Raw genomic sequence first — 14,330 nt, 5'->3', positions numbered from 1 at the left:
GTTGGGCATCTTGGGTGTCTCCCTCCATGTACCTCTCCACACAGCCAACTCGGGCTTCTTCCCAGCAGGCAGTTTCAGGGTAGCTGGACTAAGCTAAGCGCTTTCTATACACTGACAATTTTATTCCTCACAACAACCGAAGAAGGAAAGGCACTATTGTCCCATTTTATAAATGAGGAGAGTGAGGCCAGGGATGGGGAGGAATGTCCCCAGGCTCATACAGTTGGCTCGGTGTGAAGGGGCTGGAATTCAGACCCAGACAGTCCAGCTCTGAGCCCATGCTCCTACGTGCCCCACATTATTGCTTCTTGGTAAACGCTACAAATGGTAAAACTCTTGATTTCCATGTGGAAGACCCGGGTTCCATTCCTTGCCAATGCACCTCACGTGAAGCTACCACCTGTCTGTCAGCGGAGGCTTGCGTGTTGCTATGATGTTGAACGGGTTTCTGTTGGGCTTCCAGACTAAGATGGACTAGAGAGAAAGGCCTGGTGAAATACTTCCAAAAATAAACAATGAAAACCCCGTGGATCACAGTGGTCTGATCTGCAACTCATCGTGGGGATGGGGCAGGACTGGGCAGTGTTTCGTTCCATTGTGCACGGGGTCTCCGTGAGTCGGGGGCTGACTTGATGGCAGCTAACGACAATGAAGTGGCACAAACCTCCCTCACTTCTTTCGTCTCTGAGCCTCAGTTTCCCTGTCTACAAAATGGAATAACAATACCTACCTGATAACTGTTGCATGGATTAAATGGAACACAGTGACAAGCAGTCATTTATGAAGCACTTATTCCCTCTCTCCGATGCCACTTTTTATGGCTCAAAGTTGCAAGTAAAACGCAGATGCCGTTGAGTCAACTCATGGCGGCCCCATGTGTGTCAGAAGAACTGTGCTCCATAAGGTTTTCGATGGCTGATTTTTCTGAGGCACCTCTGGGTGGATTTGAACCACCACCTTTATTTTAGCAGCCAAGTGTGTCAACTGTTTGCACCACTCAAGGACTCCTCAAGTTGAAAATAAAGGACGTTTACTGAGAAAATGTAAATTCCCGTTTTTTTCAGGGTCCCACAAAAAAACGTTAATCCTTTCTAAAGAAATCCGACTTGAAATCCCTGATCAGATCAGAACAGAAGAAATGGAAACGAGTGCAAAGGAATGTGGACTCATCCCTCTTGCCAGACAGAGGCATCAGAGTTCCCAAGTTCACCCCACAATCCATGCTGAGAAGGCCCGAACAGAATAGGAAAGTGACATGGCCAGAAGGTCCTTTTGAGAAGCAGGCACCCCCATCCATCTTGTCCTGATGACTGAGTGCCGTGCCCCCCGTTTCCAAACACCCCTGGGAGGTCCTGGGTGTGCTACGGGCACCGTGCAGAGCAGCTCTGTAACTGACATTCTCTGGCGCTCAGGTCTTACTGAGCAAATGGCTTGGCCGCACTAGCTGTGGACCAACAGCCTGCATTTCATGAATATTTTTCTTCGGAGGCCTGTACTCATCAACATTTCACTTACTCAGGAATATTTACAACTTAATGTGATTTTTTTCGACACAACCAGACAGCTGGGGGGTTGCGGGGGAGGTTACCATCTACTGAGATACAAAATCTCATCTGTGCATACGGATCCCTCCAACTGTGTTCGTATCCAAGCTGGAAATAGCATCTGTCTGAAAGATAGCTTTTCAGAAAAAACTGCTATTGACATGCAGAGAAAAGTCAGGTTTACCACTTTGATACAATGCTTGTCCAAAGCTAACAGGGGGAAAAACTTTTGCTCTAAGTTGCCATCACTGACAACAACATGAATGATGTGGCCTGTCTACCTCTCCAAATCCCTCCTGCTCTCCCTATCACTCAGTTCTGCTCCAACTACCCTGGTGCCCTTGATCTCTTTTGAACATTCCACCCCAGGACCTTTGCACTTGCTGTTTCCTCTACCAGAACACATGTTGCCCGAACTTTTCCACTGGCTTATCCCCTCCGGTCATTCAGGCTCTGCTCCAATACCGGGGGGACAGGAAGAAGTCTTCCGGCCACTCCACCTGTCTATTGTTGTTAGTTGCTGGGGAGTTGGTTCTGACTTACGGTGACCCCATGTCTATAAACCAAACCAAATCCATTGCTGTTAGGTCGATTCCAACTCATAGTGAGACTACAGGACAGAGTAGAACTGCCCTATCGGGTTTCCAAAGAGTGGCTGGTGGATTGAACTGTCGTCCTTTTGGTTAGCAGCTGAATACTTAACCACTGCGCCACAGGGCTCCACCCCATGTCTGTAGACGGCCTCAAGCTCCTATCCATCTCCACCCACTTTCCCTACTTTGTCTTCTTCAAAGTACTGATCACTACTTGAAAGTATACTATTTTTTATTTGTCTTCCCCATTTTGAATAGAAGTCACTTGAGGGCTTGCATTTTCTCCACCGCTGGAGCCTCAGTGCCAAAGACAATGCCAAGCATAACGCGAAAGCTGAATAAAAAAGTCTGTGAATGAATGAACGAATGCCCTGTTTGCAGAAGAGGAAGTTACGGCTCCTTAGGATTAAGTGATTTGTCCTCAATGGCACCAACAGACATCAGAGGTGTCAGCCCTAGGTTTGCCTTGAGTCCATGTCTGTTAGCTTACCTTTTAGGCCCTAAATTTGCATATATTTGCATAATTTGTATGTTCTGACTCAATCGAAGCAGACTGGCTCCCTTGACATCTTTATTACATCTATACGGAGCTGGCACCCAGGAAACGCTCAGAAAATGCTTGCTGAAAGTGGGTTTGAAGGCAAAGACGTTGCTCTCTGACCTCTGACTCTCAGGAAAGGAATGACACATGAAGAGTCTTCTAGCCAGACCACTCATTTAAAACTCAGCCCTTCTCTAATCTCACCACACGGGCGCCCAGATTTCTGTCTGAGCATCTCTAGGGCTGCATGAATCGCCAGCACCCAAAGACTGCGTAATTGCCTTTGTCAGCCCCGACAGCTAGAATGTTCTTACGCTGAGCCAGACACCACCACTCACCTATTTCTCTGCTAAGCACACGCCTTGGGGAACTATTTCTTGGACTGTCTCCTACTCATCTCAAACATTATGTTAGAAAATAAAAGAGAGAGTCAATAAATGATTACTGAAAATAAAAGGGAGGGGAAAACATGCACTTAAAAAATGGGTAGAGAAGGCAACAATAATTTTAAAAAGCAAGGAAAATCATTTATAAACCACACACCTTCAGTCTTGTCTCAGCACAGGTAAATGGGCCGGACTTGCCCTCCATGAGCCTCTGTTTGCCTGCCCATAAAATGGGGATTTGGATCAGGTGGTTTCTCCCTCCCTAAGACCACGTTGCTCCCCTCCTTCAGCTACTATTTGTTCACGTCAGCAGAACTCTGAAATCCCGAACCTCTTGTCCTCCAAACCACTCACCGCTGGAGGCATTAGTGCCTTGTCATACAGGATATCTGCTGGCACGGATTAAGCACATGGTGTTGGTGAAGAATACCGAATATACTGTGGACTGCCCGAAGAATGAACAAATCAGTCTTAGAAATGCAACCAGAATGCCCTAGAAGCGATGGCGAGACATCAGCTTACTTACTTTGGATGTGTCATCAGGAAAGACCAATCGTTAGAAAAGAACATTATGTTTTGTAAGGCGGAGGGTCAGCAAAAACTAGGGAAGCCCACCATGAGATGGATTGACACGATAGCCACGTTAGTGGACTCCAACATACTGACGATCATGAAGATGGAGCAGGACAGGGTAATGTTTTGTTCTGTTGTACATGGGTCACCCTGAGTTGGGGCCAACTTGACAGCAGCTAACAGCAAGTGTCCCTATCATCAGGTCAACCACGTGAATGAGCCTCGTGCTTTTGTACCTCTTAGCCTTGGTTCTTTCTGTGTCCTTAGCCACGCTAGCCCTCCTTCTTTGCTTCATCTAATAACTTTCAACTCCTAAAATGGGCCCTGGCCAATCCAATGCCATCTCTGCTCCAGTCTGCCTCAATCATGCTCCACCTCCTTGCCCCTTCCTCTGCAATCCCACAGTCAGCTAACCGCACCTCATGGTGGCACCGTCCTTCTCCGGCCTCAGAATTTATTTGTTTACATGCTCATCTCCCTCTCTGAGTTCAAGGCCCTTGAGGACAGAGATGAACTGCTTTCGTACCCTCCCCAGCCCTCGCATTTAGCAGTGGTATGCTTACAGCAAGGTTTCATACGTTGTTGATGAATAAAGAAAAAAAGCTATGGACCAAGCATATTGTAGGGAGCGCCATAAAGATGCAAAATGTTAATGGCCCCAATGTGAGGTCACCCTTGATGTAGAAGGTGGATGCTGTGGAAGGCAAGACAAAAGGTGGGAAAAAAGTAGGGTGTGGTTACGGATCAAATTGTGTCCCCGCAAGTTTATGTTGAAGTCCTAATCCCTGGTACCTGTCAATGTGCCCTTGTTTGGAAATACAGGAGCAGAGTGGCCCTAATCCAGTATGACTGGTGTCCTTATTAAAAAAGGAAAAGACACACAGGGAGATACAGAGGGAAGACAGCCATGTGGCAAGAGAGACAGAATCTATCTACAAGCCAACGTACACCAAGGATCACCAGCCGTGGCCAGAAGCTGGGAGACAGCCATGGAGTGATTTCTCCCACAGAGCCCTCAGAAGGAATCAACGTGGCTGACACCCTGAGTTTGTGGACTTGCAGTCTGCAGAACTGTGAGGGAATAAATGTCTGTTGTTTTAAGCCACCCAATTTATGAATGATACTTCATTATGGCGGGCCTCGGACACTAAGACAGGCACTAATAACCTCATCTTAAAAAATGAGGTAGAAATTCTATGACAGGATGAGGGAGAAAGACACTCCTTTAAAGATTAAAAATTAACTGACATAAGGATTTAATACAGATAGATAACACTGAAAGGAGGAGCGGACAGTATAACAGAGACCTATCTTTTTTCTTATTGGGAAGTTCGTGGTTATGGCTTAAAGTCCTGCCTGAAGCCCAATCCTGGCTCTGGCCCTTACTGGCTGAGTGATCTTGGGCAAGCCTCTTGCTATCTCTAAGCCACAGAATGGGGACATACCCAGGACAGTACCTGACACAAAGTAACCAAACCCACTGCCGTCAAGTCGATTCCAATTCATAGCAACCCTATAGGACAGGGCAGAACTGCCTCATAGGGTTTTCAAAGAGCGGCTGGTAGATTTGAACTGCCGGCCTTTGGTTAGCAGCCAAGCTCTTAACCACAGTGCCACCCAGGGCTCCAAAACAAAGTAAGCACACAATATATATCAGGAATTTTATTACAAGCCTGTCTATACAATTTGTTACCATGTGCGTGTCTTAATTAAAAAAGAATTTTTCATGTTAAATAAAAAGATAGGCCAAGCAAGGCTATGTGAAGGGATTAAAATGAACTAGAATCAGGACATAAACTATAAAGTCCTATGTTAGAGACTGCTTGGAAAAGTGGTTTAGAGACCAAAAACCACTGGCAATGTGACCTTGGGTATGTTTCGTAACCTTGCTGAGCTTTGGTTTTCTCAACGATGCATTACTTTATTTAACAAACATTTTACCGAGCGCCTACCTGGGGACAGGTGTCGTGCTAGGTGCCGGGGATTCAACAGGTGCACGTGGCGTGTTATTTTATTTTATTTCCAAGTAGAAGAGCACTTGGGGGTGGATGCTCTGATGGGCAGGCAGTGTGTGTGACAGGGGCCCAGAGACCGGGTAGCAGCCTGTGGTGGGGGTCAAGCCTGGGGTAAAGGGGATACCTGAGAAGGAGACACCTCAGCCAAGAAGACATGTAGGAAAGTGTCCCAGCAGAAGAAACAGCACACGTAATGGCTCAAAGGAAGGAAAAAGGAACCTGAAGGAGTTGCAAAGGTTTGGGGACAGAGAGCTAGTGGTGAGGGAAGATGCCAGAAAAGAACACCAAGAAGAACTCAGAGGCCCCGTAAGCCACTGGTGGTACCCTGGGAGAGTTTCTAAGATCATTGGTAAAATGTGATGATAATTCCCACCATATAGAAACGTTGTGAGGTTTAGGAAACCTTGACCCTGGAGGGAGCTGAACCCTGGGACCTACTATTATGTGTCAGGAATCTTCCTGTAAAGCACTAGTTAGCTAGGTGAAGTACTGGCCACCTTGCACATCCCAGTGCCTGGGTTTTAGCTTGCTGTATTTTCCCCCCAGCTCACTCCCACCCTGGTCCTCCACACACACACACACACGCACATGCACCAAGTACACACACACCGAGTACACACACATGTGCACACACACAAATGTGTATACACACTATGCATGCTTTGCTGGCACCAAGTTCTCTGGATACCGAGCTAGGATGGGATCCCAGAGCTTCTCCACCAAATCAAATGTTAGTGCAAATCCGTGTGGCCCCAAGTTAGCTTCCTGCCCCCCCCCCCCCCCCCCCGCCGCTGGACCACGCTATGTCCCAGTGTGCCTTGCCTACAGCTCTCCTGGTTAAGATAGATTTTTTTGGTCCTGCCTGGACTACCCTTCTTCACCTGGCTAATTCCTACTCCTCCCTCAAGACACAGCTAGGATGCCCTCCACCCCAGAGAGTCTCCTTTGACCCTGGTCTGGATTCAGTGCCAGTTCTGTGCTCTCTTAGCTCCCTGTGCTTACCCTGCTGACGATGCTGACCACTATCCCCTAGAGATGCTGGCTGCTTGACCCACCCAGGCACCAGGTTACAGTCTGCCCTGCCTATATCTGTTCTAGGGTCTGCCCCACCCAGCTCTGTTCTAGAGCTTGTCCAGACCATCTATTCTAGAGCCTACCCCACCCAGCTCTGTTCTAGAGCCTGCTTCATCCAGGTCTGTGCTAGAGCCTACCCTGTTCATCTCCGTTCTAGTCTACCCTGCCCATCTCTGTTCCAGAGTCTTCCCCATCCAGCTTTCTAGAGCCTGCCCAGACCATCTCTGTTCTAGAGCCTACCCACCCAGCTCTGTTCTAGAGCCTGACCTATACATATTTGTCCTAGTGTCTACTTTCTACCCCACACATTTTTGTTCTAGAGTCTGTCCCACCCAACACTGTTCTAGAGCTTGTCCAGATCATCTCCGTTCTAGAGTCCACCCACCAAGCTCTATTCTAGGGCCTGCCCTGCCCATCTTTGTTCTAGAGCCTTCCCCGCCCATCTCTGTTCCCTCAGCTCCCAACACAGTGCCAGCAAGAGGTGGTGCTCAGCAGATGTGTTCAGTGTGTATGAACAATCTGTTTTGCAAGGGACACAGCATCCCCCACCAGCACTGGATTCCATGAGAAACGCTCCTGTGGATGAGAACACTGTGTCCAGGTCCCTACATCACCCTATGCTGTAATCACGTTTCCAACCTGGATGCACACCACTCTAGTCCCAGCTGAAGCTTGCAGCTTTTCTTTAGAGATGGTTTGAAGCTCCAAAATGGTGCAGAGAAGGAGGTCAACTCAGGGAAACGTGTTCTTTCAGGCAAGGCCTTTGGGGATTTTTTTTTTAAGTGTAAAAACCTAACAGTCTACAGACCTACAGCTCAGCAACACCTGCAGAAGGTCATAGACCTGTGTCCAAATCACCTTCCTCAGACAAATGGGACGTTTATACCAAGAAAAACAGTGTTTCGATGAGCATGACTGCTACCTGTGGCTCTGCAAATCCTGTCCCCTCCATAGTCTCCCACCTGATTCCCATGAAGCTGGGATGACTCCCCACCCCCACCCTCCTGTTGCACATGTAGCTCCCCTGTTTAAGATGTGGGTGTTCGTCCCAAAGCGACTGCAACAAATTTTTGCAGGAAGCTGCCTCCTTGGTCCACACCCACCACCCCTGCCTAGGAGCTGTTCTCACTGGGGTAACATGACTACCCCATCCCTGTGGCCAGACATCGGGCACCATCTTTGACTGAGTCTGGCCACTTCCTCTTTAAATATCTCCTAGATCATAATAAAAGCTGGCGTTTATCTAGCATATGGTTTTAACATGCTCATTGACCCAAGCCATGGTCTTTCCAATTGACTCAAACGCATGTGAAAACTGGACAACCAAAAAGGAACATAGAAAATGGATGCATTCAAATTGTGCTGTTGGCAAAGAGTATGGAATATACCATGGACTGCCAGAAGAATGAACAAATCAGTCATAGAAGAAATACAACCAGAATGTTTCTTAGAAGTCAGGATGGTTGAGAATTTGGCCCCTTACTCTGGAACACACCACTGGGAAAGACTAACCGCTAGAAAAGGACACCATGGTTGGTAAAGTAGAGGGTCAATGAAAACAAGGGAAACTCTCAACGAGATGGATCCACACAATAACGGACTCAAACATATCAACCATCATGAAGATGGTGCAGGACCGGGCACTGTCTAGTTCTATTATACGTAAGGTTGCCATGAGTCAGAGCCCAACTGACAGCAATTAACAACAAGAACATCTCATGAATCCCACAGCAGCCCTGCAGGTAACTTAGAGAGTGAAGAGATGTCTCCAGGGTCACGGAGCCCTTGAGCAGCAGCACAAGGTTACCACGTTATGACCAAATCTGCAAACCCAGGGAACACAGACACAACCAAGCCCTCGCTGCCCTTGAGATGTTTGTGATTGGTGGGAAAAGAGAACCAGATCAGCTTGAACAGCTGAGCTTCATGACAGCTGACAAAACATTGCTGCCTCTTGGCTGCCCTGAAGTTGGAAACGATGCCCTGACAGAGCAATGCAAAAGGTGCTGCCAGAAACCCTGAGGAAGAACGCCACCTCCAGCCTGGAACAGCCCTGCTCCCCAGAACCTGCAGATGTGCCCAAATCGCCCCCACTCACTGCATCCAGGCACTTGGCAGCACCCCAAACAGACACCAAAATGGCGCATGCCATCCCCGAAGAGCTCCAGGCTGGCAGTAGCTGCCGGCACACCCAATCTGGCAGAGGGGCTGAGGACACGGGGGCCCAATGGGCATGCGCAGGGGACTGATGAAGCCCCCATGAGTGAGATAGCACTGATGGTACACAGATCCTCTGGCTAAGGGAGTGGTCCATTCCGGGTCCCCCATACGCACCAACTCTCAGAAAGGACACATTGGCCGCCTGGGTGCTAGGAGATGCTCAGCACCTGGAGAAGAGCCAGCTCTCAATACTTATTTGGCATCAGAGAAGCCAGGGTCAGAAGCACCCTCTCCACAGGTCTGTGCAGGGTACAGTAAGAGGGCTATGAACTTGGCATGAAGTCACCAGTGACTAAGACCGAGGTTCACTTTCTGCTCTACCCCTCAGGGGCCGTGTGACTCTGGCCTGCACAAATGGAGCCTTTTTTTCTCATCTGTCAGTTCAGTCCATTAAGTCCTGCCCACTGATCCCACAGAGTTGCTCTGAAAGAGCTTTATAAACAAAAATTCCCTATATAAACTACGGGACTCCCATGGAGAGAGGGCTATTGTTAATTGTTGTTGAGTTGATTCAGATTCATGGCCACCTCGTGTGTGTCAGAGTAGAAATGCTCCATAGGGTTTTCAAGGCTGTGAACTTTTGGAAGCAGATCGCTAGGCCTGTCTTCCAAGGCACCTAGAGGTGGGTTTGAAGCACCAACCTTTTGGCTAGTAATCGAGCGCTTAACCCTTTGTGCCACCCAGGGACTCCAGAGAGGGTGGTGGTCATTCTGTAAGTGAATGGTTTTCTCCAAGAAAGGAATCAACACTGAAAGTTGAGTCATTCTCACCCCTGCCTGCGCCCTGCGTCTTAGGAGACTCAGGGGTGGGCATCGCACAGGGCTCCAGTGACCTCCACAGAAGACCCCAGACGAGGTGGGACGCGGGCTTAGCTTCCAACTAGGCTGCGTCTTCAGAAATTAGTCCATTTCAGTGCATCTGCATACGCAGAACATTTGCTCTACTTAAAAGTATTTGCCGGCACAGATTTCTACTTTGCAAATGTTGGCTCAATCTCTGTGTTGCCGAGAGAGCTGTATTTCTAAACACAGACCAGATTATGTTGCTTCCCTGCATTCTCGCACTGGCTGGCTCCCAGCAGCAGCCCCCACTCCCCGGCCACTTCCTGGGCTTGCCACACTCTCCCAGACCTCGGCCAAGCCTATGGGTTCATCTCTGGCTTGAGATGCCCTCCTTCCAGCCTGTGGCTGATGCCTCCTCCTTATTCTCCAAGGCCCAGCTAAGTCAACACTCCTGGGGGCAACTTCCTGAGTCTCTTCGATGAATAATAGCTTGTCCATTCACCTTTAGCATGCCCATAGCTAAGGCTCACCCGCATTACAGGTAATTGGACCCCACCTGTCTCTCTTACCAAAATGGACCTTTTTTAGGAGTCAGACAACTAACTGTGTCACCTTGGAGAAGTCACTTGACCTCCCTATGCCTCACTGTCTCTATCTTGTATGATGGAAATAATAGCAGTACCCTAGAGGGTAACTGAGAAACCAGGTAAAGGTCTGAGCATGGTGCTCATGAACAGTGGCTAGTGCACACCAGCTCCCCGGGCTGCCTGTAGTGTTCTGTGATTATCAAATGACCTCTGAGGACTCCTTAATGCCTGTGGGTCTCCAGTGAGCATCCATAGACCAGCTCAGGTCTACAACCAAATTCTTACTTGTGCAACCAAATTCTTACATATCTGTGACAAAATGAGAAAACCAAGAACAATGCAATGAACTTTTTCATAAAATTAATTTTCCTAATTTTAAGATTATACCCTTCCTAATTTTTTTTTTTTTAATCATATCAAGGTGACAACAGAAGGCAGATAAAAATTTGGTAATCTTATGCCAATTCATCAATTACACAAATGTATTTAGGTTTGTTTACCAACTCCCACGTGTCTGTCAGTTTGTCGTACTGTGGGGGCTTGTGTGTTGCTGTGATACTGGAAGCTATGCCACCGGTATTCAAATTCCAGCAGGGTCAACCACGGCAGGCAGGTTTCAGCTGAGCTTCCAGACTAAGATTGAGAAGAAGGACCCGGCAGTCTACTTCTGAAAAGATTCAGCCAGTGACAACCTTACAAATAGTAGTGGAACATTGTTTGATATAGTGCTGGAATATGAGCCCCTCAGGTTGGAAGGTAATCAAAAGACAACTGGGGAAGAGCTGCCTCCTCAAAGTAGAGTCAGTCTTAATGTTGTGGCTGGAGTCAGGCTGAAGGGCCTTCATTTGCTGATGTGGCATGGCTCAAAATGAGAAGAAACAGCTGCAAATATCCATTAATAATCAGAACCTAGAATGTACAAAGTATGAACCTAGGAAAATTGGAAGTCACCAAAATGAAATGCAACACATAAACATTGATATCCTGGGCATAGTAAGCTGAAATGGGCTATTATTGACCATTTTGAATCAGACAGTCATATGGTCTACTATGCCTGGAACAACGACTTAAAGAGGAATGGCATCGCATTCATCATCAAAAAGAACATTTCAAGATCCATCCTGAAGTACAATGCTATCAGTGATAGGATAATATCCATATACCTAAAAAGAAGACCAGTTAATACAACTATTACTCAAATTTACCCACCAACCACTAAGAGCAAAGATGAAGAAATTGAAGATTTTTACCAACTTCCGCAAGCTGAAATTGATCAAACATGCAATCAGGATGCATTGATAATTACTGGAGATTGGAACGCAAAAGTTGGAAACCAAGAAGGATCGGTAGTTGGAAAATATGGCCTTGGTGATAGAAAAGATGTGTAGATCCAATGAAAGAATTTTGCAAGACCACCAACTTCTTCATTGCAAATGCCTTTTTTCACCAACATAAAAGGTGACTATACATGTGGACCTTGCCAGAGGGAATACACAGGAATCAAAGAACCTATATCTGTGGAGAGAGATGATGGAAAAGCTCAATATCATCAGTTAGAACAAGACCAGGGGCCGACTGCGAAACAGACCATCAATTGCTCATATGCAAGTTAAAGTTGACCCTGAAGAAAGTTAGAACAAGTTCACGAGAGCCAAAGTACCACCTTGAGTATGTCCCACCTGAATTTAGAGACCATCCCAAGAACCGATTTGACACATTGTATGCTGATGACCGAAGACCAGACGAGTTGTGGAATGACATCAAGGACATCATCCATGAAGAAAGCAAGAGGTAATTAAAAAGGCAGGAAAAGAAAGAAAAGACCAAAATGGATGTCAGAAGAGACTCTGAAACTTGCTCTTGAACGTTGAGTAGCTAAATGATGAAGTAAAAGAGTTGAACAGAAGATTTCAAAGGGCGACTTGAGAAGACAAAGTATTATAATGACATGTGCAAAGAGCTAGAGATGGAAAACAAAAGGGAAGAACACACTCTGCATTTCTTAAGCTGAAGGAACTGAAGGAAACATTCAGGCCTGAAGTTGCAATATTGGAGGATTCTATGGGAAAAACATTAAATGATGCAAGAAGCATCAAAAGAAGACGGAAGGAATACACAGAGTCATTATACCAAAAAGAATTGGTCGACAATCAACCATTTCAAGAGGAACCATATGAGCAGGAACCATGGTCCTGAAGGAAGAAGTCCAAGCTGCACTGAAGGCACTGGCAAAAAACAAGGCTCCAGGAATGGACGGAACACCAACTGAGATGTTTCAACAAACAGATGCAGCGTTGGAAGTATTCACTCATCTATGCCAAGAAATTTGGAAAACAGCTACCTGGCCACCTGAATGGAAGAGATCCATATTTATGCCCATTCCCAACAAAGCTGATCCCATCGAATACAGAAATTATCGAACAATATCATTAATATCACACACAAGTAAAATTTTGCTGAAGATCATTCAAAAGTGGCTGCAGCGGTATATGGACAGGTAACTAACAGAAATTCAGGCCGGTTTCAGAAGAGGACGTGGAACCAGGGACATCATTGCTGATGTCAGATGGATCCTGGCTGAAAGCAGAGAATACCAGAAGGATGTTGACCTGCGTTTTATTGACTATGCAACAGCATTTGACTGTGTGAATCATAACAAATTACGGATAACACTGCAGAGAATGGGAATTCCAGAATGCTTAATTGTGCTTATGAGGAACCTGTATATAGATCAAGAGGCAGTTGTTCGGACAGAACAAGGGGATATTGCATGGTTTAAAGTCAGGAAAGGTACGCGTCAGTGTTGTATCCTTTCACCATACCTATTCAATCTGTATGCTGAGCAAATAGTCTGAGAAGCTGGACTATATGAAGAAGAACGGGGCATCAGGATTGGAGGAAGGCTCATTAACAACCTGTGTTATGCAGATGACACAACTTCGCTTGCTGAAAGTGAAGAGGACTTGAAGCACTTACTACTGAAGATCAAAGACCATGCCTTCAGTATGGATTATACCTCAACATAAAGAAAACAGAAATCCTCACAACTGGACCAATAAGCAATATCATAATAAATGGAGAAAAGATTGAAGTTGTCAAGGATTTCATTTTACTTGGATCCATAATCAACACCCATGGAAGCAGCAGTTAAGAAATCAAAAGATGCATTGCACTGGGCAAATCTGCTACAAAAGACCTCTTTAAAGTGTTGAAAAGCAAAGATGTCGCCTTGAAGACTAAGGTGCGCCTGACCCAAGCCATGGTGTTTTCAATCGCCTCCTTTACATGTGAAAGCTGGACGATGAATAAGGAGGACTGAAGAATTGATACATTTGAATCGTGGTGTTGGTGAAGTATATTGAATATACCATGGACTGCCAAAAGAATGAACAAGTCTGTCTTGGAAGAAGTACAACCAGAATGCTCCTTAGAAGCAAGGATGGAAAGACTACATCTCACGTACTTGGGACATGTTGTCAGGAGGGATCAGTCCCTGGAGAAGGGCATCATGCTTGGTAGAGGATCATTGAAAAATAGGAAGACCCTCAATGAGATGGACTGACACAGTGGCTGCATCAATGGACTTAGGCATAACAATGATTGTGAGGATGGTGCAGGACCGAGCGGTGTTTAGCTCTGTTGTGTGTGGGGTAGCTATAGGTTGGAGCCGACTCGATGGCACCTAACAACAACAACAATGTGTATCAAAAGCCTGTCAACTACACCCTAACCTATGAAAGTTCAGAGGCAAAACTGGAGGCACCATTACGTTCTTCCCACCCCTGCATGCCCTTCCTGGGGAACCTGTCCCCATGACAGCCCCAGGTAAGGTGGCCATCCATACCATGTGACCCCATTCACCCCAGCCACAGCTGTTGAGATTGGGAAGAACCCTGACCCAAGCCAGACCAATCAGCTTCTCTCCTGGGAATTTGGTCCCCAGAGAGAGAGAGGCTGAGTGAGCTGTGAGGTCATGGAAATGTAATAGAGTTGAAGCTGCCATCTTGGGTGATCA

This window comes from Loxodonta africana, chromosome 10 (genome assembly GCF_030014295.1).
Source record: "Loxodonta africana isolate mLoxAfr1 chromosome 10, mLoxAfr1.hap2, whole genome shotgun sequence".
NCBI classification, from domain to species: domain Eukaryota; kingdom Metazoa; phylum Chordata; class Mammalia; order Proboscidea; family Elephantidae; genus Loxodonta; species Loxodonta africana.
The sequence above is the reverse complement of the archived record's forward strand: the minus strand, read 5'-3'. Positions refer to the sequence as shown.